A 25,736-nucleotide genomic window follows, 5' to 3' on the forward strand; every position below is an offset into this window, starting at 1 on the left:
TTTATTGCTCCTGCTGTTGTTGCAACTCTCTTCGGCTTGGTTATGTTGCTTGCATTATTAGAAAAGAGCATTATTTCTGCTTTATCAGAGTAAGAGGGGAAGATCATTTATCTACAAGGTATTAAAAAATGTATTTCATATCTTGAGAGGATGTTGTATGGACCAAAAGAAGACATAAATGACCTGTAAATGTGGGCTCCAAAATGGATATTTTGAAGCCATGAACATTTGTTAATCTTCGATACTGTGAAACACATCTCTTCTACTGAATAAATGCTCATAGCTCTTAAGGTAAGCGATTTAGAATACATTTTTTTCTGGGTATTTTTTCTTGTTTTGCTCCAGACGACCACCACTTACCTTATGGGATACCTTTTTTACTTTTTTAAACCACTCTGTATAGCAAGGGCTGGAGTGGTCCCGGAATAAGAAGTTAACCACTTGTTCATTGAACCTCAAAAGGCGTAAACGTTTTCTCGAAAAAGAAAGATGTGATTTGAAGTGTCATTTCTCAACAAGGGAACACAAAAAAAACCGTAAGACGTAAAACTTTGTCATTCGGATATTTTAACAACGTACCGTCGAGGTCATTAGAGACAGAGCGCTAACCCATTTTCCCCGTACGCGAACGTTATCGCTGCAGTCGGCTAATTTGTACAGGGTAGTGTTCTAACATGGCCGTTGTTGGCGAGTCCTTCTGACATTAATCTTGTGTAACTTAGGGAAATGCGACTAGACCGTGTATAACGGCATTTGGTTTCCGTACAAAATGTAGACAACTTTTCACTCCCTGTATTCTACGCCTGCTACCTTCAGAAATTCGGAGACTGTATTCCAGACAACAATACTAAAGGCTTTCGCTAAACGCACAAATAGTATAAAAGTAATTGTACGTCCATAGTTTTGACAGGAGGTCTTGGGGACGACGGCCGTTCACTATTGTGAGAAAATGAAACGGCTACAGCCGCTCTTATGATTTTATTTATTTCGTAGCTACCAGTTTCGGCGCTTCAATGCGCCATCTTCAGGCTGTAGTTGACGCTGAAGGGGTTGAAACGATTCCTATACATACCGCATCAGTGGCCAACATAACTGGTTACGCAGACTATCTGAAAACTTTGGTGTCAGCACACCAATCATTGTTTAGGGAAAGCATGGATAACCTGAATCAGGAAGGCCACACTCGTGTTTTAACTAATTCCGAGCCCAAATTCTTCACCTCAGCGCCCCTCTCGTTCGCCACTGCCGAGGTTCGTGTGGTGAATCCGCTCTCTTTACCGGTGTGGCATGATGGTAAATATAGCGCTATTATTACAAAAAAACGGTTCAAATGGCTCTAAGCACTATGGGACGTAACATCTGAGGTCATCAGTCCCCTAGAACGCGGGCTGGCAAGCCGGCCCGCGTTAGCTGGCCGGTCATCCCCGGTATCAGGCCCGCCAAATTTTGAGGTGGTACCTATACTGCCAACAATTGAGTTTCGAGGTCTAACGCGACCAATACATCGCGACATTGTCGGAGCTCTATCTTTACAAAGCGGAAGGTCATGGTTAAACTTGTGGCTATCCACAATAAACAGACGACCATACTCTGTGCGATAGTGAAAAAAAAAACGGTTAATAGACTAGTTTGGCGAAAACATTTTAAGTAAAAAAATTCTTTGCATTTTATTCTACTCAGGAGTCTGGTGCAAGTCTTTCAAATGGTCGCCACTTCTGCGACTAGCCTTAGTAATCAATCATTATGGAAGATGCTTCTTAAGCGAGGTTTCACTTTCTTTTTATTACGTTGTAAAATACATACAGAATGTGCAGTGACATCCTTTTTTGTCGGTGAAATTCGCCAGAACAAAATACGCCAGAATTTCGGTCAGGTACTTCCACCAATCAAAATTATGTAATTAAATAAAAATCGTAGTTCGTTTCAGTGCTAGCTATTCTCACAACCTTAGATTTTTGTGATTTCATCGTTGCTTTAGCCTTACATTAACGGTGATCATGGAGTGCTAGGGTGCTTTAATCCCACTAGGTAGATCTTGGCCCTTATGACTTCGTGGAGGAGTCAATGTGATCCGCGGACTAAAAAGTTTGGAGAACCCTGCCCTAGAACTTAGAACTACTTAAACCTAACTAACCTAAGGACATCACACACACCCATGCCCGAGGCAAGATTCGAACCTGCGACCATAGCGGTCGCGCGGTTCCAGACTGAAGCGCCTAAGACCTCTCGGCCACCCGGCTGGCTGCTATTATTACTGACGGACGCATATAAATGCCAGCGGGGAAGAAGAACATACGGAAGTACTCAGAATAAAAAAGGAAGGGAGAGACTGTGAAATATCGAAATCCCGTCCCTCGAGCGGTAACTACGCCTGGGCGGTGGTTTGGTTATGAATGAAGAGAAACTGGCGGTCGGTCTTGCGACGGCGCCATGCTTAAGGGAGCGAGAGAGGAGCGGTGGGTGGCTGGCAGCCCGGCCTACCGTGGTGGAATAATGACTTAATACGCCTGTCGGACCGCCCCGACCACCCTACTGTGCATAATGCGCCGAAAGGAGGAAGGTGGGCCGGCTGTAATCGGCCCGATAGAACACGTGTTCTGAGCCACCGCGCCCAGCTCTTAGGGTCATCTGCCGCCCGAAGCCGAACCCTGCCGCTGTGTTGCCCCAGCACCGATGACGGAGGCGGATCAAGCGGGGACACCTATACCTTCCTGGAATCTGAGGTACAGACTCCTTATTCGTTGCAGAATTGGGGTGACTAGAACAGGGGAGATAAATACAGTAGAAGGAGCATAGGTAGCTTTGAGAGATGAAATATTGACGGCAGCAGATGATCAAATAGGTAAAAAGACAAGGGCTAGACGAAACCCTTGGATGACACAGAAGATACACACTGAAGAGTCAAACAAATTGGTACACCTCCCTAATATCGTGTAGGATCCCCGCGAGCACACAGAAGTGCCGCAACACGACGTGGCATGGACTCGACTAATGTCTGAAGTAGTGCTGGAGGGAATAGACTCCATGGATCCTGCAGGCCTGTCCATAAATCCGTTAGAGTACGAGGTGGGTGGATAACTTTTTTGCACAGCGCGTTGCAAGACATCCCAGATATGCTCAATAATGTTCATGTCTGAGAAGTCTGGTGGCCAGCGGAAGTGTTTAAACTTAGAAGCCAGCCGAAGTGGCCGCGCGGTTCTAGGCGCAGCAGTCTCTAACCGCGAGACCGCTACGGTCGCAGGTTCGAATCCTGCCTCGGGCATGGATGTGTGTGATGTCCTTCGGTTAGTTAGGTTTAAGTAGTTCTAAGTTCTAGGGGACTGATGACCTCAGAAGTTGAGTCCCATAGTGCTCAGAGCCATTTGAACCATTTTTAAACTTAGAAGAGTGTTCCTGCAACCACTCTGTACAAATTCTGTACATATGGGGTGTCGTAATGTCCTACTGGAATTGCCCACGTCCGTCAGAATCCACAATGGACATGAATGGATGCAGGTGATGAGGCAGGATGCTTACGTATGTGTCAACTGTTAGAGTCGTATCTAGACGTATCAGGGGTCCCATATCACTACAACTGCACACTTCCCATGTCACTACAGAGCCTCCACCAGCTTGAACACTCCCCTGCTGGCATGCAGGGTCCATAGATTCATGAGGTTGTCTCTATACCCGTACAGGTCCATCCGCTCGATACAATTTGAAACGAGACTCATCCGACCAGGAAATGTGTTTCCAGTCATCAACAGTCCAATGTCGTTGTTGATGGTCCCAGGCGAGGCGGAAAGCTTTGTGTTGTGCAGTCATCAAGGGTACACAAGTAGGCCTTCAGCTCCGAAAGGCTATATCGATGATGGTCCATTGAGTGGTTTACACGCTGACACTTGTTGGTGGCCCAGCACTGAAATCTGCAGCAATTTGCGGAACATTTGCACTTCTCTCACGTTGAACGATTGCCTTCAGTCGTCGTTGCTCTTATTCTTGTAGAATCTTTTTCCGGCCGCAGCGATGTCGGAGATTTGATGTTTTACCGGATTCCTGATACTGTACACTCATGAAATGGTCGTACGGGAAAATCCCCATTTCATCGCTACCGCAGAGGTACTGTGTCCCATCGCTCGTGCGCCGACTACAACACCACGTTCAAACTTATTTAAGTCTTGATAACCTGCCATTGTACTAGCAGTAACCGATCTAACAACTGCGCCAGACGCATGTTGTCTTATATAGGCTTTTCCGACCGCAGCGCCGTTTTCTGCCTGTTTACATATCTCTGTATATCAATACGCACGCCTATACCAGTTTATTTGGCGCTTCAGTGTATAAAACTGCAGCAAATCAAACAGGCGAAAGGGAATACATACATGTAAAAAATGAGTCTGATAAGAAATGCAAAATGGCTAAGTAGGGATGGCTAGAAGACAAATGTAAGGATTTAAAAGCACTGATCACTTGGCGAAAGATAGATACCACCTACAGGACCATTAAGGAGGCCTTCGGATGAAAGAGAAGCATCTGTATGACTATCAAGAGCTCAGACGGGAAACCCCTCCTAAGCAAAGCAGGGAAATCTGATAAGTTGAAGGAGTATGTAGAGGATCTGTACAAGGGAGATGAAATTGAAGGCAATGTTATAGGATTGAAAGAGTACTTGGATGAAGATGAGATGGAAGATACGAGAATTCGATAGAGCAGTGAAAGACCTAATTAGAAACAAGTCCCCAGAAGTTAACCATATTCCGTCAGAACTAGTTATAACCCCTGGAGAGCCAGCCATGACAGAATTCTTCCATTTGGTGTACAAGATGGATAAGACAGGCGAAATGCTCTCAGACTTCAAGAATTTCAGTTCCAAAGAAAGTAGGTGCTGACAAATGAGAAGACTGCCGAAGTATCAGTTTAATAAGTTATGGTTGCAAAATACTAACACGAATTCTTTACAGAGTCATGGAAAAACTGGTTGAACCCGACCTCAGGGAAGATCAGTTTGGATTCTGGAGAACTATGGGAACATGCGAGGCCATACTGACCCTACGACTTATCTTAGAAGGTAGGTTAAGGACAGGCAAACCTACATTTATAGTACTTGCAGACAGAAAGAAAGCTTTTCACAACGTTGACTGGAATACTCTCTTTCAAATTCTGAAGGTGGCAGGGGTGAAATAATGGGGGCGAAAGACTATTTACAATTTGTACAGAAACCAGATGGCAGTTATAAGAGTCGAGGGACATGAAAAGGAAGCAGTGGTTGGGAAGAGAGTGTTATTCAATCTGTATATTGAGCAAACAGTAAAGAAAACCAGGGAAAAATTTGGAGAAGGAATTAAAGTTCAGAGAGAAGAAATAAAAATTTTGAGGTTTGGCGATGACATTGTAATTCTGTCAGAGACAACAAAGGTCCTGGAAGAGCAGCTGAACGGAATGGAGTGTGTCTTGAAAGGAGGGTATAAGATGAACGTTAACAAAAGCAAAACAGAGGTAATGAAATGTAGTCGAATTGAATCTGATGATGCTGAAAGAATCAGATTAGGGAACGAGACACTGAGTTTTGTTGTTTGGGCATCAAAATAACTGATAATGGCTTAAGTAGAAAGGATACAAAATGTAGGTTGTCAATGGCAAGAAAACCGTTTCTGAAGGAAAGAAATTTATTAAAATCAAATATAGGTGTAAGGGTTAGGAGGGCTTTACCGAATTTATTTGTATGGAGCGTATCCAGACATGGAAAGGAAAGATGGACGATAAACGGCTTAGACAAGAAGCCAATAGAGGCTTTTAAAATGTGGTGCTACAGAAGAATGCTGAAGATTAGACGGGTAGATCACGTAACTAATGAGGAGGTACTAAACAGAATTGGGGATAAAAGGAATTGGTGGTGCAATCTGACTCGAAGAAGGGATCGGTTGGTAGGACACATTCTGAGACATCAAGGGATCATCAATATAGGATTGGAGGGAAGTGTGTGTGTGGGGGGGGGGGGTGGGGGGGGGGGGGTAAAATCGTAGAGGGAGACCAAGAGATGAATACAGTAAGCAGTAGTAGAGACGAAGATGCTTGCACAGGATAGAGTAGCATGGAGAGCTGCGTCAATCCATTCTTCCGACAGAAGTCAACAACAACAACAACAACAACAACAACAGAATCCTCACACATTTCTAGACGTGATTTCTGCGATCGTAATAACCATAGAAATCCGAGAGCCATAGTGAAAGTAATGAGAAACCAATATCACTTGACCATAGGGCAGTACTCACAAAATGGCCGACATCGCTGTTTCGTTCCAACGCGTGCTGCCATTGAATTTCTTATTAAGGGCCGGTGTGACCGAGCGGTTCTAGGCGCTTCAGTCTGGAACCGCGCGACCGCTGCGGTCGCAGGTTCGAATCCTGCCTTGGGCATGGATGTGTTGATTAGGTTTAAGTAGTTCTAAGTTATAGGGGACTGATGACCTCAGATGTTAAGTCCCATAGTGCTCAGAGCCATTTGAACCATTTTTTTCTTATTAAGGAGGGAAATGTGCCGGTGAAATTCACCTTGGACTTCAGGTGGATTGTAGAGACGTCTGCATAGGAATGAGCAGTGTCAGAAGATGGGTAGAACATTTCAAAGGTGGTAACGTGAGCATCGAAGATGAGACTTGAAGCAGTCTCCCGCGAGCTGGCTGCGTGGAAATGAACAAGGAAAGAGTTGATGAGTTCATTGGAGAAGGCACCGGTGGTACAGTGAAACAAATCGCTGAAAAACTTGCAGCAAGACACAGTTCTGTGCAAGATATGATTCAAAGTTTAAGTTATTGAAAACTTGCTGCCCATCGGGTCCCAAGACCACAAACTTCGGAGACGATCCATCACCAAAACATTGTTCACAGATTTCAAAATGAAATTTATGATTGTTGATGAGTGTTGAGAGCAGCAGTTCAAATCTTTCAAATTAATTTTTTTTCAATATGTCCCTTTTCCTTTTTGATGGCAACTCTGTGCTATAACCTTTCGTTCTGTTGTTGATAGCTGATTGTCAAGTGGTACAGTTCCTTGTGGTTAATCAGAAGTCAATAAACGTTATCAGAAGTTTATCAGATAGATCGTTATTATAAAAAGCAAGCTGATAATTTGTGTGCCTGAGGAGTACCTGCAGCCACCTAAATTTATCAGTGAATGTTTTGTGACAGGCGATGAAAGCAGGTTCCACCGTTACGAACCTGAAACAAAACGCCACAGCGTGGAACGGTATCGCTTGGATCCACCATCAAAGAAAACAGCGAAAAGAGTTTAATGTGCTGGGAAAGTTACGGGTGCTGTCTTCTGGGATGCACAGGGTTGAGTTCTTGTTGATGTTCTTAGACCTGGACAAACCACAAATGCCGTCCGCTGTAGTTAGTTTTAAAGCTCCTCCGGGCTTTGCGCGATAAACGCCCCGGAAAGATCACCATCCTGCAATAGGACAACGTACGTCCTCATATTGCACGTGTCACTGTGGAGAAGATAAGGCCATCTGGGTGGGAAACTCTCCTGCGTCCTCTCTACTGCCCCGACTACCAACTTTACGTTCCTGATAGGAACAGATGCGAGACCAGCGCTGCGAGCAGTGGAGGATGTCCAGCATGCAGTGCGTCAGTGTCTTGGAGAAGGGTGTTTTCAAACTTGCAGAATAATGGGAAAATGAGTCCAAAGAACTGGAGACATGTTGAAAAGTGACAGTATGGAGATTAAAATGATGTACTCGGATTGTCTAAAAAGATATAAGGATTTAAATATTGAAAACTGTTGCTCTTTAGTTTCAGTATGACCACCGTAGCATTACCGAGTGCGGCGGGAAATAGTGTGGCTTTAGCTATCACTGTACAACCTGGATTTTTTTGTTGTCAGCCTGTTTACGAGAAGCTTTGCCTTTTCGTTGGCGGGGATGTGGTATAGGCGCTGTGACGAAATCAAGGCGAATGTGAAAATTTACGGAACCTTGACAAAATAGAGTCCCCTGTGGATGTTAACGAAACCACCATAGCTGATATTTTCGGATTGTTTATTAACTCACGACCGGTTCCTCTCTATACGAACTGCCTGAGATGACTTGCATTTCAGCAAGAAACAGATTACGATAAAAGTTACTAAAACATGCACGTAATATGTGACACGTACCTCTGACTGCGAATATTCACCAAAAGTCTTTGTAAATAATAGTCACAAAGCGGCAGAAATGTGCCGGTGTCATAATTTAAAACCATGTCTCACCCAGTGAGACGCTGAAAGGTACATGCTGAAATACGATAACCACGATGTTTACTTAGTTACTGGGTTATTCGGTGACTCAACAGCATAATACCCTTAAAAGAGGGGCTAACTCGGGCGTAAATTCGCTATAAGAGGGGCAGTCAAATGAAAACGAAACACCAGCCACAACAGCACCATGGAATGGTTCCATTCAAAAGTAATCACCACACGCGATAAGGCACTTGTCCCCCTAGCGTACGGGACGATCAATTTCCGCTTCGTAGAACGCGGTCGGCCGCTGGCGAATCCACAACCGCACCCGCTGTTGCATTTCCACGTCCGTTTGAAACCGACGCCCACTTATGTATTCCTTCAGATCGCCAAAGATGTGAAAATCACGAGGTGAAAGATCCGGGTTGTACGACGTATGTTGCAGTGTTTCTCAACCAGATCACTGGAGCACAGCCTTCTTGCGATTGGCAGTGTGAGGGCGGGTGCTACCGTACAACAGAACAATTCCGTCCCACAGCATTTCAAGGCGCTTTGACTTCGTGACGCGTCGCAGTTTCTGCAGTGTCTTCGTAGCGCTATGCACTGATTGTGGTTCCACGCTCGAGGAACTCGAGCAGAGGGTCACTTGTGTAAATAGCCTTGGACTTCTGTGGCTGGAGAGATGTGGGATGTTTCCACTGTTGACTTTGCCGTTAGCCCTCGGGTTCTTGGAATGCTGCCAAACGGAATCATCCAGTTGCTCCATAACGCCCGCCCTCACACTGCCAGTCGGACGAAACTTACGCGTCAGCGGTTTGGTTGGTAAACACTGCAACGTCCTCTGTAGAAACCGTATCTGTCACTATGTGATCTTCACACCTCTGGAGATCTGAGGAAAAACATGTGTGGACACGAGTTCAGTCGGATGAGGAAATGAAAGAGTGGGTGAGGTTGTGGATCTGTCAGCAGCTGACCGCGTTCTACGAAACAGGAATTAATCATCTCTGCCCCCAGCGGGATAAATGTCTTGCCGTGTGTGGTGATTACTTTTGGAAGGAACCACTCCATGGTCCCGCTGTGGTGGGTGTTCGGTATTCATTTGTCTGCCCCTTGTAGAATTCGATAGAGATTCTGTCAAGTACCGGAACCTGCTTCAGTTTTGGCCATTTCAGCTTTTTCTGTCACAGATACTAATATCTGCATCCCCCATCTTGAGTCAAACTTGTTGCATGGTTTTAGTGTCTAGTTTTCGAAGCAAGTTTATCTAACACACTTGATTTTCTTCCGGCACAAGGTAAATACCGGAAGTCGGCTTGTATACGTGAGAAATGCTCGAATATTGTACCCAGCTACACTACTGGCCATTAAAATTGCTACACCACGAAGATGACGTGCTACAGACGCGAAATTTAACCGACAGGAAGAAGATGCTGTGCTATGCAAATGATTAGCTTTTCAGAGCATTCACACGAGGTTGGCGCCGGTGGCGACACCTACAACGTGCTGACATGAGGAAAGTTTCCAACCGATTTCTCATACACAAACAGCAGTTGACCGGCGTTGCCTGGTGAAACGTTGTTGTGATGCCTCGTGTAAGGAGGACAAATGCGTACCATCACGTTTCCGACTTTGATGAAGGTCGGATTGCAGCCTATCGCGATTGCAGTTTATCGTATCGCGACATTGCTGCTCTCGTTGGTCGAGATCAAATGACTGTTAGCAGAATATGGAATCGGTGGGTTCAGGAGGGTAATACGGAATACCGTGCTGGATCCCATCTGCCTCGTAGCACTAGCAGTCGAGATGACTGCCATCTTATCCGCATGGCTGTAACGGATCGTGCAGCCACGTCTCGATCCCTGAGTCAGCAGATGGACGTTTGTAAGACAACAACCATGTGCACGAACAGTTCGACGACGTTTGCAGCAGCATGGACTATCAGCTCGGAGACCGTGGCTGCGGTTACCCTTGACGCTGCATCACAGACAGGAGCACTTGCGATGGCGTACTCAACGACGAACCTTGGGTGCACGAATGGCAAAACGTCATTTTTTCGGATTAATCCAGGTTCTGTTTACAGCATCATGATGGTCGCATCCGTGTTTGGTGACATCGCGGTGAACGCGCATTGGAAGCGTGTATTCGTCATCGCCATACTGGCGTATCACCCGGCGTGATGGTATGGGGTGCCATTGGTTACACGTCTCGGTCACCACTTGTTCGCATTGACGGCACTTTGAACAGTGGACGTTACATTTCATATGTGTTACGACCCGTGGCTCTATCCTTCATTCGATCCCTGCGAAACCCTACATTTCAGCAGGATAATGCACGACCGCGTGTTGCAGGTCCTATACGGGCCTTTCTGGATACAGAAAATGTTCGACTGCTGCCCTGGCCAGCACATTCTCCAGAGCTCTCACCAACTGAAAACGTCTGGTCAATGGTGGCCGAGCAACTGGCTCGTCACAATACGCCACCAGTCACTACTCTTGATGAACTGTGGTATCGTGTTGAGGCTGCATGTGCAGCTGTACCTGTACACGCCATCCAAGCTCTATTTGACTCAATGCCCAGGCGTATCAAGGCCATTATTGCGGCCAGAGGTGGTTGTTCTGTGTACTGATTTCTCAGGATCTATGCACCTAAATTGGGTGAAAATATAACCACATGTCAGTTCTAGTATAATATATTTGTCCAATGAATACCCGTTTATCATCTGCATTTCTTCTTCGTGTAGCAATTTTAATGGCCAGTAATGTATTTACGAAGTCGGTCGATATTATTTCTCATTGATAATCTTATTTTTCCAATACAAAGAGCCTAAAAAATTTGTCATGGGGGTGTTATCTTATTTGAGTTATTTCTGCTTCTCTAGGCGAGTGTAGGAGATTTTTGTGCACGTTCTCGGTAGGCAGAAATTACATATCGTGTCATGGGCCCTTTTCGAAGTCTAATTGAAATCAATAAATTACTTCTCCTCTCATGCAGATTTCAAGTGATGTGCTTTTGTGTGCCTTGTGACTGGTTGACTTTGAACTATATTACCTGACAGAAAAAAATGTCAAGTACCCAGAAGTGGAGGAGGAAGAGTTTATTTTATGTTAGTTCAGTGATTACAAGAGCCTGTCAAATTTACGTATAACCTGGTAGGATGAGCCCACTTACCAGTATGACATTACATCTCCTCTGGCGTGGTTGCATGCACTGACTCGACGGGAAGGTTCTCATAAAGCCGTTCTCTTCTCGCGTGAGCAGGCTGGCCCAAAAATATTGTAACTGGCCCTTGACATCTTGGGTACTGGCACTAGGACAGAGTTCTCGTCCTAGTTGGAGCCAGACAAGTTCTATTGGGGACTCTTCTGGGGATCTTGCTGGCCAAGGGAGTATCTCGGCGTCATGCAGACACTTGATAGAGATACGTGTCGTGTATGAACAAGGGTTTCCCTGCTGAAAATGGCGCCATGACACTTTGCATGAGAGGTAATACAAGAGGAAACAATATGTGGTAAGTTCTGTGGGACCAAACTGCTGAGGTTAACGGTCCCTAGGCTTACACACTACTTAATCTAACGACAACACACACACACACACACACACACACACACACACACACACACACACGCCCAAGGGAGGACTCGAACCTCCGACGGGGGCAGCCACGCGAACCGTGGCAAAGCGCACTGGACTGCGAGGTACCCTGTGCGGAAAAACAAGAGTATTCAGGATGGTCTGTGACGTAGCGTTATGCTGACAGAGTTCCTCTCTCTCTCTCTCTCTCTCTCTCTCTCTCTCTCTCTCTCTCCATACTCACCAACGATGGTCATGCTGGGTAGTGAAGAAAGGCGATTGATCCATACTTATTTGTCATGGCAGAACCCCAAACAAAATCTTTTGTGCTGTGTTAACGGCAGCCTACGCAACGGACCCTAATTCCATAGTCCGACCGCTGCTAGTCTCGTGGGACACACGGAATGTTACAGGGAGTCCATTACTTGTTCTCGGACGGCAGACGCAGATGGGAAGCGCACGATACGGCGTTCTTCCTGTGTCGTGGTCAGATGTGGTCGACTAGAACACTGACGTTGAATATGCAGTCTAAAATCGGGCCACTGTCACATCTTAATGCCCCCACAAATCTGTATAACGCCCGGTTCGACCAGCCTTCCAGATGCGGAAACACGTTGAGGCCCTTTGCAAAATCTGATGGTTACTGATAACGCTGTCTTACACGAGTACGCTGCGTCCCCGTGTCCCTCACAGTGATAACTCAATATCTGAAGCTGTTCACGTTCCTTATATACCGCAACAAGCCTGGTAACAACACCAAACACGAACAACACTAATGCACTAAGTGCCGATTGTGTGTACGTTTACGAAATTATGGTGACGTTCAACCATATCTTCCTGGTGCTTTACTTTTTTTCTCAGGCAGTTTATTATTCTTATTTGTATATTATTGGAAATAATCGACGGAAGTTGCTAGGAACCGGCTGGAGTAATCCCTGCATGTAGTCAGTAGTTAGATAAATCGCAGTGGAATGGGGAATTTGTGGCAAGATCTTATGGGACCAAACTGCTGAGGTCATCGGTCCCTAAGCTTACATGTCCGAAAGAACAGACACGACGCATTCATATAATTGATACGCCTAGCTGGTCAATGGATCCACCTTCTTCAGTGCTGATATACAAATACGTCCGACTTCCTGTGGGAATCTCGGAGTAGCGAACTTGGAGGAAATGGACGGGGACTGCAGATGGGTGGCCCTCGATGGAAGAAGGGATAGGCCGTGAAGCGTGCCGAGATAGTCCGTGCAAGTGGTTACCGCACCTGCCTAGTAAGCAGGAGGTCCCGGGTTAGAATCCCAGTCCGGTACATATTTTCGCTCGTCGCCGCTGATTCCTTGTAATGTCCCGATGCACCTGACAGCTGTGATCCCCTCCCTTTCCTTTCCTTTCCTTTCTTCCCGTCTCTACCTTCGATTTACATATAAAATTTTACCTTGTCCTGCCGGTCAGAGCCAGGCTGGAGACCTTTCCTATGGTTGGTTTTTAATAGCACAGTAATACAGAAAATTGGTCCGGGTTCACGAAAGACATGTTGTAGCTAGTCTTCGGAGAAATACGTAGCATGATCGCGCGGCGTCTCGATGAGATGAACAAACGTTTCAAAAAATAAATAAATCTGAGAAACAGAAACTAAACGATATCCAAAATAAGAGCAGTCTGTTCGAAAACTTCTAATACTTTTACTCTGTGTCTGAGTTTTAACGTATATTGTAATGCTATTTTATTTTCATATTTCCACCTATAGCTGACGAAGTTTTGCAAAAAAAACTGAAACCGTTCATTTTCAAAAACTTATCTTTGTGATTCTAGCGGTGAATAAATAATACTTTAGAATGAGCAGTGATCATAGGTTGACGACGAAACCATGTCTGTTCGCATAAAAGATAAGGAACTTTTCACCATCAACTCTCCTAAGTTCTGTGAATGTTGTGTCTACTACATTTGTACTCCGCAAGCGGCGGATGCATTTGGTGCCATTATAATCCACGTTCAGTTCGCCAATGGTGCTTGAGAAACACGACCTTCGGTAAACCTGCTAATAAGCTGTAATTTCTCTGATTTCCTAGTCTTGGTCATTTAGTGAGACGTAGATAGGGAGCAGTAATGTGTTGCTCGATCCTTTTTGGAATGTACGTTCTCGGAATCCCAGTAATAAAACTCCCCGCGTTTCACAACGCATGCCTATTTTTAGCGTCTGCCATTGGAATTCGTTGACCATCTCTGTAACACCCTTGCAGTTTCTACATGGTCCGTGATGAAACATGCCGCTCTTCGTTGGATCTTCTCTCTCTCTCTCTCTCTCTCTCTCTCTCTCTCTCTCTCTCTCTCTCGCTTTCTTCCTCCCTTCCTCCTCCTCTCTATCTCTCTATCTCTCTATCTCTCTATCTCTCTCTCTCTCTCTCTCTCTCTCTCTCTCTCTCTCTCTCTCTCTCTCTCTCTCCTGTTAATCCAACCTGGCAAGTGTCCCAGACTGATGAACGATGCTAAAGAATCGATCTCAAAAGTGTTTTGTAGGCCACTTTTTTCGTGGAGGAGCTACATTTCCTTAAGAATATTCCTTTTAATCTCAGCCTGGCACCTGCTTTTTCTATAGTTAATTTTAGGTGGTCATTCCACTTTAGCCGCTGATGGTTACTCCTCAATGTGTCACGTTTGTTACTGATTGCAGTGTCAATCGATCAGCAACGTATCTTTTCGCCTAGTTATATCCTCTACATTTATTTAATCAGAGTCAACTCCCAGTCCCTGTACCAATTGTTTGTCGTCTGCAGCTCTTGTTGCGTCTCGTTGCAGTGTTCTGGTGTTGCAATCATCGCCTGTGAACGAGATTGGTTACAAAGACAGGTTACCGCATTTATTTTGACTTGGGCGTGCCTTGAAGCCCATTACCGGATGCATTCCCTCCTTCCCTCCCTCCCCCTGTCCCTCTCTTCGTCAAATCGTATGATGTCGCCAAGTTGCTTTACTCCGAATGGAAGTGCAGGTCCGGTTAGGCAAGACCTCCAAGATGAGTAGCGGTGGTGATCTATGTGTCGCTGGAGCGAGCCCCATCTTTGGCATTGGGTTGCTTCTTTTTATCTTCATGTACGTCCGCTTGATGTATTGCCTCTAATTGCTGTGCTCAGCGCTTGTCATGTCACAGAGCGGATTCCGCCAGCGTGTTGATATTCAGAGTGATATGAAGAAACAAGAATCCCCGATCCGTCTTCATCATAGTCATAATCGTCTTCTTCTTCACCTTCTTCTTCCTCTTCTCCCTCTTCTCCACTTTTAAGGGTTGAACGTCACGCCTGTTTCGTCTTCGTGGGTCAGCCTTATTCACGCCATCACATCTTGGGGCTTCCAGTACTTCTTTCTCTATTTGGCACAAATGTTATTGCTGGTAGTGATAATCGTCCCTCTGACGTTCTTTTCACATTGTATTTTCACTAGACTCTGTATTCACCCAAAACATCGTTCATTTGTTTAACTATTAACTCCTTTGTAGCATCGAACTTGTTTATCTAGTTTTGTAAATCCTTTCGTAACTCTTAGGAATCTCATTTCAGAAGCTTCAATCTTATTTCCCTGTCACCTGGTAAGCAAAAGTAGAGGAACTATGAAATATAATAGGAAAATATACCTATGTATACCTAAGGAAATTAAAATTAACATGTTCGCTTTAAAGCTTTAACGGCATGCGTGGATACTGAAACTATTAGTTTTGCAGTGTGAAGATGTGTGTGTTGTTACCGGTGAGTATGGAATGAACAGAAAGAGAAACTAAAACTTTCAGCCTCACACAACCCCTGTTCCTCTCGAAAACCAACAGGGGTCAACGAAGTTTATCATCCTCATCAAATTCGGTATCTTATCATCTCGCTATATTTACCTCACTTATTTATGCATTCTTAAACTACACTCCTGGAAATTGAAATAAGAACACCGTGAATTCATTGTCCCAGGAAGGGGAAACTTTATTGACACATTCCTGGGGTCAGATACATCACATGATCACACTGACAGAACCACAGGCACATAGACACAGGCAACAGAGCATGCACAATGTCGGCACTAGTACAGTGTATATCCACCTTTCGCAGCAATGCAGGCTGATATTCTCCCATGGAGACGATCGTAGAGATGCTGGATGTAGTCCTGTGGAACGGCTTGCCATGCCATTTCCACCTGGCGCTCAGTTGGACCAGCGTTCGTGCTGGACGTGCAGACCGCGTGAGACGACGCTTCATCCAGTCCCAAACATGCTCAATGGCGGACAGATCCGGAGATCTTGCTGGCCACCTTCTAGAGCACGTTGGGTGGCACGGGATACATGCGGACGTGCATTGTCCTGTTGGAACAGCAAGTTCCCTTGCCGGTCTAGGAATGGTAGAACGATGGGTTCGATGACAGTTTGGATGTACCGTGCACTATTCAGTGTCCCCTCGACGATCACCAGTGGTGTACGGCCAGTGTAGGAGATCGCTCCGCACACCATGATGCTGGGTGTTGGCCCTGTGTGCCTCGGTCGTATGCAGTCCTGATTGTGGCGCTCACCTGCACGGCGCCAAACACGCATACGACCATCATTGGCACCAAGGCAGAAGCGACTCTCATCGCTGAAGACGACACGTCTCCATTCGTCCCTCCATTCACGCCTGTCGCGACACCACTGGAGGCGGGCTGCACGATGTTGGGGCGTGAGCGGAAGACGGCCTAACGGTGTGCGGGACCGTAGCCCAGCTTCATGGAGACGGTTGCGAATGGTCCTCGCCGATACCCCAGGAGCAACAGTGTCCCTAATTTGCTGGGAAGTGGCGGTGCGGTCCCCTACGGCACTGCGTAGGATCCTACGGTCTTGGCGTGCATCCGTGCGTCGCTGCGGTCCGGTCCCAGGTCGACGGGCACGTGCACCTTCCGCCGACCACTGGCGACAACATCGATGTACTGTGGAGACCTCACGCCCCTCGTGTTGAGCAATTCGGCGGTACGTCCACCCGGCCTCCCGCATGCCCACTATACGCCCTCGCTCAAAGTCCGTCAACTGCACATACGGTTCACGTCCACGCTGTCGCGGCATGCTACCAGTGTTAAAGACTGCGATGGAGCTCCGTATGCCACGGCAAACTGGCTGACACTGACGGCGGCGGTGCACAAATGCTGCGCAGCTAGCGCCATTCGACGGCCAACACCGCGGTTCCTGGTGTGTCCGCTGTGCCGTGCGTGTGATCATTGCTTGTACAACCCTCTCGCAGTGTCCGGAGCAAGTATGGTGGGTCTGACACACCGGTGTCAATGTGTTCTTTTTTCCATTTCCAGGAGTGTATATCACCTTACAATCAGCTGTATAAAAGATTGCATGATCCTTTTACTTGATAGGTTTTACGTCCAAATTACACTGCCAGACCAAAAAAAAAGATTGAGCACCCTGAAGAAATACTCAGAAGTCAATTTTTGATCATTTGTCCAATAACATAAAATGTCCGACAGGTAGCGAAGCATTCCTTGTAGTAATCGTTACCTATCATAAAGTCTTGATACTTGGTACAGCTGTATTGTTTCATAAATGTAATCGAGGGCTGCAATTAGAACTTTATGTAACAAATACAAACGATACTTAAACTGTTATGAATAGGGATGTTTTCGTTCCAAATTTATTTTTAGTAAATGATTTGAAAGTTAATAGAGGTAGCTTACTGGTGTTACATATTTCGTGGTTTTATATCAAACTGAGGCTACATACAAATTTTCATCTTTCTGAGTCTAATTAGAGCCTTAAATTTTTCGAAGAAGCGCCGATTTTGATTAAAATATTGCTCCGATCAAGTTGAGATTATAACTTTTGATTGTGACATATATTTGAACACTCTGAACAATTTTCAGCTTTTTTATGTAGCGTAACTTATTTTTTCTTAAAATACTGTATTTAGTGAAATATATCCATTAGATTATTCTGAGACTCCTCAGTGCTAAGATTAATATGTTGAAGCATACACAGAAAAGGTTTGGAAAAGTTATTTCAATTTTTCATTTCTAATTTCATCCTTACATTATGGCGCAGTACTTCGTATGCTAAGCACGGGCGCGTTGTGACGACGTGGCGTTGGTAGCAAGTCCCCGCACACTCGGTCACCTTTGTATCTCTCACAGTGATACAGCGCTTGTTTCATCATAAGCCGTCATGTGCATCTCCTCTGATGTCGTCAGATATTTACAATTTTGTTCCTGCGATTTGTAGACAGGCTCAGACCCAACAAATACCACTCTTCACGTCTTTCATGCCACGCCTAGTGTTGAAGAAAAGCGTAGGTTTGTTTCTCGTTACGAACAAAATTATTTTTAAAGGGGACTTTTACATGTCCATTCGATAGAGCGGTCCCAAATTAGTGTAGCGCGACAGGTGCTGCTCATTTGTATGGCGGCATCGACGCCGCTCTGACAGGGCGCCCACAGCGCCTCAGTGGGGACATACAGAGCCCTTCCGGTAGACGACGTCTTTCAAGATGCAGGTAGGTCGTGATTTATTGAGCATGTAGGCTCCAGGAATCACCATCATCGTTTTCCAGCTCCAGTGCTGGCCGCTGTGGTCGAGCGGTTCTAGGCGCTTCAGTCCGGAACCACGCGGCTGCTACGGTCGCAGGTTCGAATCCTGCCTCGGGCATGGATGTGTGTGATGTCCTTAGGTTAGTTATGTTTAAGTAGTTCTAAGCCTAGGGGACTGATGACCTCAGATCTTAAGTCCCATAGTGCTTGGAGCCATTTGAACCAACTCCAATATCCCGGTTGTGTTGTACAAGCGCTCGCCATCTCCTTCTGTCTTCATACACTACACCTTCTGGTCCAGGACAGTTTCCCATTTGCGTCCTTTCTCATCTACATCTCATCTTACAGTCTCTATCCAGCTTTTTCTTGGTCTTCCCCGTGACATTCTTCCTACGGGGTTCAGGCTGAACTACCTCTTGGCAGGTCTTTCGATGTTCATTCTCATTATGCGTCCATACCACTGAACCTGCGTTTCTGGTAACAGGAACCTCAATACCAGCTACTTTTCTGTTCACCTCATTCCTGATTTTGTCGTTTCTAGTTGTTTGGTTCACGTTTCTAGTGATCCCATTTCTGTTACCTGAATTCAGCTGAAGTCTTTGTTTAGTATGGTACTTGTTTCTAAGCCATATGTTAGGACTGGTACGAAATAGGTGTAGTAAATGGTCGCTTTTGCTTTTCGTGGCATTTCATCGACACAGACAAGATTTCTGATTTGACTGTAAAAACTGGATGCTTTCTATGTCCTGCTGAGCATTTTCTGCTTAATGGTGTTGTCTTTCGAGATCATGCTTCCTAGGTGGCTGAAACGAGAAGGAGACCGTCGGAGTGGTGGAGATGGCGGATGATGTAACCCATCCTCCCTGGGGATAATTAGAAGACGACACCATTGCCTTGTGGAGAAGAGGGATCTTCAAAGGCTAGGGGAGAAAACCCTGGAAGAAAATCCTCGCCTGTGTTAGATCTAGCAAGTCAGCAGCTGAGAAAATACGTCCTGCTTTCAAAACTAAACCAAACTCCAGGAATAACGGGCACGAATTTCACATATTTTTGTATGGGTTCGTATTTCATTGGACACAGTTCTCACGTATTTGCTGTTCGCGTCCTACTGTCTCATGTATCTATGAAAAGTGGTTGGAGGAAGGAGAAACTACGACTAGGTGAAAAGGTGTTGGACATCCACACCTCATCATAGAAGGTGGAAACTTGCCCGCTGCCTAAAGCAGCACAAACGGCGATTTGTGGTAGATGTGACGACAGAGTACATTGCAGGCGCAGGCACGTTCCAGAGCACAGTATCTTCTGCAGCAGTCGATCCTTACATGTTCACGTTTTGACAGAACATCAAATGAACTTTTGATAAGCCCTCGCAGGAAGCACCATTTTCCAGTGCCATGTTGTTAGCACATGTGGTAAATGACCAATGAAATTGTTTGCATGTGGCTACTAGTCTGCTTCGCAAGAACGTTTGGATATTGAAACATTTTTCAGGGAGTTCATTGGAGCTCGCACAATCAAAGCTGTCAATCGGTAGCCTCACTTGGGTTTCGGAGTCGTCACCCCTCTGGGGCAGAGGGTCTGTTAGTAGCGGACAGTTAGTCAGGTTTGCTGACCAGCCACAGTATCGAGATAGATTAATAGACAGTGATACTCGGCCTTCATACTACAGCCACAGCTTACGCCCATGGAGGGTACTGCCGCCATTGCAAGCATTTCACGTGGGCCCATCCACTGACGTGACAGTGTCCATTCACACCCAGGCAGGTCACTTGCGCCCATCTACTGATACATACCTCAGCATGTCATGTGGGTCTGTCCACTGACTGACAGTGTCCATACATACTCAAGCAGGTCACATGGACCCTTCTGCTGACGCGAAAGTGTCCACACGCACCCCAGCGCCACACTCCTCTGGCAGTCCTGCTGTTCTCTCAAGCCTTCAATAGTTGCCACTGATAGTAGAGCATACAGCAGTGTGCAAATTAATTGGGACAAGACGATCAAACTTAACTGTGCACGTACTGAATATTAACAACAAATGTACCCTCCTTTTGCGTTAATGAGTTTTTGAATACGTTATCGCACAGATTCGATCAGGTTAGAGAAAATCTTTCGTAGTTCGTCGTCATGAAACCACACTTTTACCACATTTACTAGCATGCATTCTTTTGTTGAACAGCCCATTTTAACGAGCCGCCTTTCTACCGAAAATTTTCAAATCGATTTAAATCTGGTGGACTGCCAGGCCACTGAAGCCGATTAACGTTGTTTTCTTCTATGAACGTCTTGACTGCTTTAGAAGTATGACACAGGGCCAGTTCACACTGAAACTTTCCCCTGCAGTCTGCAAAGGTCTGTAGGAATAACACAACCCTGCGCCTAAGGATTGTCATGTATTTGGTTGAATTTATCGTGCCATCAACTAGAACTATTGCCCCAGAGCCACTGGCAATGAAGAAACCCAGAACATTTTTTCGGGAGGCTATTTTATAGTCCGTCCAAGGCGCTCAGTTCTCGCTGCCTCATGGTTACTTTGCCTGACAACCCTTGCTCTATAATCATAATCATGAACAATAAAATGTGACTCATCAGTGAAAATTACTCATTTCCAGCCACTGGATGTTCAAGATTTATATATTTTGGTTCACATCAACCGGTTTTTTTCTTCATGGCAGATGTTAACAATTGCTTGTTTATTGGCTTTTGGGCCTTCTGCCCACAATCAAAGAGCCTACGCTGTAATGTTGAAGAGTCAAACAGTTTCAACCCTAGAAGCCAATAGCTCTCTCTGAAGGTCCTTATTTGTCTTGCAAGGATGAATTCTACTAAGCAGACTTTTGTCAGTGCTAGGGATGACTTTCTGTTTCCACCCACATCTGCCTTTTCTCTTTGAAGACAATGAGGCAGTATCATTATACACTGAAGACCAAAGAAACTTGTACACCCGCCTAATATCGTGTAGGGTCACCGCGAGCGCGCAGAAATGCCGCAACACAACGTGGCGTGGACTCGACTAATGTCTGAAGTAGTGCTGGAGGGAACTACGACCGTGAATCGTGCAGGGCTGTCCATAAATCCGTAAGAGTACGAGGTGAGTGGCTATCTCTTCTGAACAGCACGTTGCAAGGCATCCCTGATATGCTCAATGATGTCGGTGTCTCTGGAGTTCGGTGTGCAGCGGAAATGTTTAAACTCGGAAGAGTGTTCCTGGAGCCACTCTGTAACAATTTTGGACGTGTGGGGTATCGTATTGTCCTGCTGGAATTGCCCAAGTCCATTGGAATCCACAATGGACATGAATGAATGCAGGTGATAAGGCTGGATGCTTACGTACGTGTCAGAGTCGTATCTAGACGTACCTGGAGTCCCACATCACTCCAACTGCACACGCCCCACACCATTACAGAGCCTCCACCATCTTCAACAGTCCCCTTCTGACATGCAGGGTCCATGGATTCGTGAGGTTGTCTCCATACCTGCACAGGTCCATCCGCTCGATACCATCTGAAACGTGACTCGTACGACCAGGCAACAAGTTCCCAGTCATTATCAGTCCAACATCAGTGCTGATACACCCAGGCGAGACGTAAAGCTTTGTGTCCTGCAGTCATCAAGGGTACACGAAAGCCCATATCGATGATGTTTCGTTGAATGGTTCGTACGGTGACACACAATGATGGCCCAGCATTGAAATCTGCAGCAATTTGCGGAAGGGTTGCACTTCTGTCACCTTGAAAGATTCTCTTCAGTCGTTGTTGGTCCCGTTCCTGCAGGATCTTCTTCCTGCCGCAGCGATGTTGGAGATTTAATGTTTTGCCGGGCGATGATGATGATGATGTTGATGATGATGATGATGATGATGATGATGATGATGATGATGATTGGTTTGTGGGGAGCTCAAATGCGCGGTCATCAGTGCCTGTACGAAGTCCCAAATTTTACACAGTCCAATTTTTGAACAGTCCAATCTAGCCACTGTCAGGAATGATGATGATGATGATGGTGACGATGACGATGATGAAGTGATATGATGACAACACAAACACCCAGTCCCCGGTCAGAGAAAATTCCCAACCTGGCCCCGAATCAAACCCAGGACCCAGTGATGCAGAGGCAGCGACGGTAGTCACTTTTTTTTTTTTTTTTTTTTTTTTTTTTTTTTTTTTTTTTTTTTTACCGTAGCAGTCGTCACATGATATCCGTTGAAGTTCGTTGTTGATCCCTTCGCCCAGTTTTTTTGTTACAGAGACCAGCCAGCTCTCTGAGCGAACACGCTGAACTACTGTGCCGGCGCCAGTAGACCACGAGCTGCTGACTGATGTTTTACCGCATTCCTGATATTCACGGTACACTAGTGAAATGGTCGTACGTGAAACCCCCACTTAATCGCTACCTCGAAGATGATGTGTCCCACCGCTCGCGCGCAGGCTATAACACCATGTTCAAACTCACTTAAATCTTGATAACCTGCCATTGTGTCAATAGTAACCGATCTAACAACTGCGCCAGGCACCTGTCTTATATAGGCGTTACCGACCGAAGCGCCGTATTCTCCTGTCCACGTATATCTGTATTTGAATACACATGCCTATACCAGTTTCTTTGGCGCTTCAATGTATGTCCAAGTAAGTGTTGGTATACTAGATTTTCTCACACCATCAACAGAGGCAATGTCTTGTGACAGCCAGAGCGACAGCACCAGCAGCAGCGAGTACTGTTTGTATAAAGCGTTTATTTTGCATTTTGTTTACGACCTTCCACTAAGGAAGGGATTCTATTTGTGTTTATCTGCTCTGCATAGTAACTAACAGTTCTTGATAAAACTTTACGTAGTTTTCGTGTTAGATTTCTTAGTGTTTTCTTGATCGTTTAGAACAGAAAGCGCCCTAAAACCGTCTTTTGTTTGTTTCGCGGCCGTTAGCCACTAGTCACTTGAATCAGTCTTGTGACAGCCAGAGCGAGAGCACCAGCAGCAGCGAGTACTGTTTGTATAAAGCGTTTATTTTGCATTTTGTTTACGACCATCCACTAAGGAAGGGATTCCATTTGTGTTTATCTGCTCTGCATAGTAACTAACAGTTCTTGATAAAACTTTACGTAGTTTTCGTGTTAGATTTCTTAGTGTTTTCTTGATCGTTTAGAACAGAAAGCGCCCTAAAACCGTCTTTTGTTTGTTTCGCGGCCGTTAGACACTAGTCACTTGAATCAGCAGTTGTCTTGTGACAGCCAGAGCGAGAGCACCAGCAGCAGCGAGTACTGTTTGTACAAAGCGTTTTTGTACTTATTTGCTGCGCTTAGCTTTTAAATAGTTTTTCTGGGAAAACCTAGCGTAGTTTTCGCGTCTCGTATTTCAGTGAGTGTTTCTTGATTATCAGAGTAGCTCATCAGAAGATTATCTTGGGAATTTGTCACCGTATAGAGTAGGGTAAACATAGTCATGTGTAGGGACTGTGGTTGTTGTGAGCGGACGCAAGGAGAATTGGCCACTCTTCGGGGGCAGGTGGAGGCTTTGTCTGTTAGGCTCATCGAGCTCGAGGCGCAGGCGTCGGCTCGTAGTGGCGTTGGGGCAACTGTGGTGAGACCTATGCCTACTTCGGTGGCCTTGGAATCACATGGAACCCCTGATGTCGCTGCGTCTTCCGGCAGTGAGCATCTTACCGGTCAGCCATCACTCCAGGGTGAATGGCGGACAGTGGTGGGCTCGCGCGTGCCTGGCCGAAAGGCGAAGGTGGGATCTGGCCGCGTGGCAGCTGCCTTACCCCTTTCCAACAGGTACGGGGTGCTTCCTAGTGGTGATGACATCGTTTCCGAGCCACCACAGGGTGCCTCGCCTGTTGGGCCAGTGGCCGATTCTCCGGCAAGGTCCCGACAGTCACAGAGGGCGGGCCTATTAGTTATAGGGAGCTCCAACGTTAGGCGGGTTATGGAGCCCCTCAGGAAAATAGCGGGTAGGTCGGGGAAGAATGCCAGTGTGCACTCGGTGTGCTTGCCGGGGGGTCTCGTCCGTAATGTGGAGGAGGCCCTTCCGGCAGCTATTGAACGCACTGGGTGTGACCGGCTGCAGATAGTAGCACATGTCGGAACGAATGACGCCTGCCGCTTGGGTTCTGAGGCCATCCTTGGTTCCTTCCGGCGGCTGGCTGATTTGGTGAAGACAACCAGCATCGCACGCGGAGTGCAAGCTGAGCTTAATATCTGCAGCATAGTGCCCAGAGTCGATCGCGGTCCTCTGGTTTGGAGCCGTGTGGAGGGTCTAAACCAGAGGCTCAGACGACTCTGCGACTATAATGGTTGCAAATTCATCGACCTCCGTTATTGGGTGGAGAACTGTAGGGCCCCCCTAGACAGGTCAGGCGTGCACTACACACCGGAAGCAGCTACTAGGGTAGCAGAGTACGTGTGGCGTGCACACGGGGGTTTTTTAGGTTAGAGGGACCCCCCCTTGGGCGAAACGATAAAATACCTGACGGCTTACCAGAGAGGACATTATCATCGTTTATAAAGAATGTCCGTCCTCGGAGACCAAAAACAGGAAAAGTTAACGTAATATTGGTAAAATGCAGGAGTATCCAGGGCAAGGTTCCTGAATTAGTATCTCTTATTGAAGGAAATAGTGCGCATATAGTATTAGGAACGGAAAGTTGGTTAAAACCGGAAGTGAACAGTAACGAAATCCTAGACACAGAATGGAATATATACCGCAAGGATAGGATAAACGCCAATGGTGGAGGAGTATTTATAGCAGTAAAGAATTCAATAATATCCAGTGAAGTTATTAGCGAATGCGAATGTGAAATAATCTGGGTTAAGTTAAGTATCAAAGGTGGGTCAGATATGATAGTCGGATGCTTCTATAGACCACCTGCATCAGCAACCGTAGTAGTTGAGCGCCTCAGAGAGAACCTGCAGAACGTCGTGAAGAAGTTTCGTGATCATACTATTGTAATAGGGGGAGACTTCAATCTACCAGGTATAGAATGGGATAGTCACACAATCAGAACTGGAGCCAGGGACAGAGACTCTTGTGACATTATCCTGACTGCCTTGTCCGAGAATTACTTCGAGCAGATAGTTAGAGAACCAACTCGTGAAGCTAACGTTTTAGACCTCATAGCAACAAATAGACCGGAACTTTTCGACTCCGTGAATGTAGAAGAGGGTATCAGTGATCATAAGTCAGTGGTTGCATCAATGACTACAAGTGTAATAAGAAATGCCAAGAAAGGAAGGAAAATATATTTGCTTAACAAGAGTGATAGGGCACAAATCGCAGAATATCTGAGTGACCACCATCAAACGTTCATTTCTGAGGAAGAGGATGTGGAACATAAATGGAAAAAATTCAGAAACATCGTCCAGTACGCCTTAGATAAGTTCGTACCGACTAAGGTCCAAAGCGAGGGGAAAGATCCACCGTGGTATAACAATCATGTACGAAAGGTACTACGG

At 45.9% G+C, this 25,736-nt stretch overlaps 1 protein-coding gene across 1 annotated transcript in view; it reads left to right on the top strand.

The window, feature by feature from the left end:
• Nucleotides 1-25,736, top strand: part of LOC124607175 (netrin-3-like) — a 447,419-nt gene that overhangs the window by 404,140 nt on the left and 17,543 nt on the right. The gene's annotated exons all lie outside the window — the stretch shown is intronic.

This window comes from Schistocerca americana, chromosome 3 (genome assembly GCF_021461395.2).
Source record: "Schistocerca americana isolate TAMUIC-IGC-003095 chromosome 3, iqSchAmer2.1, whole genome shotgun sequence".
Classification (NCBI taxonomy): domain Eukaryota; kingdom Metazoa; phylum Arthropoda; class Insecta; order Orthoptera; family Acrididae; genus Schistocerca; species Schistocerca americana.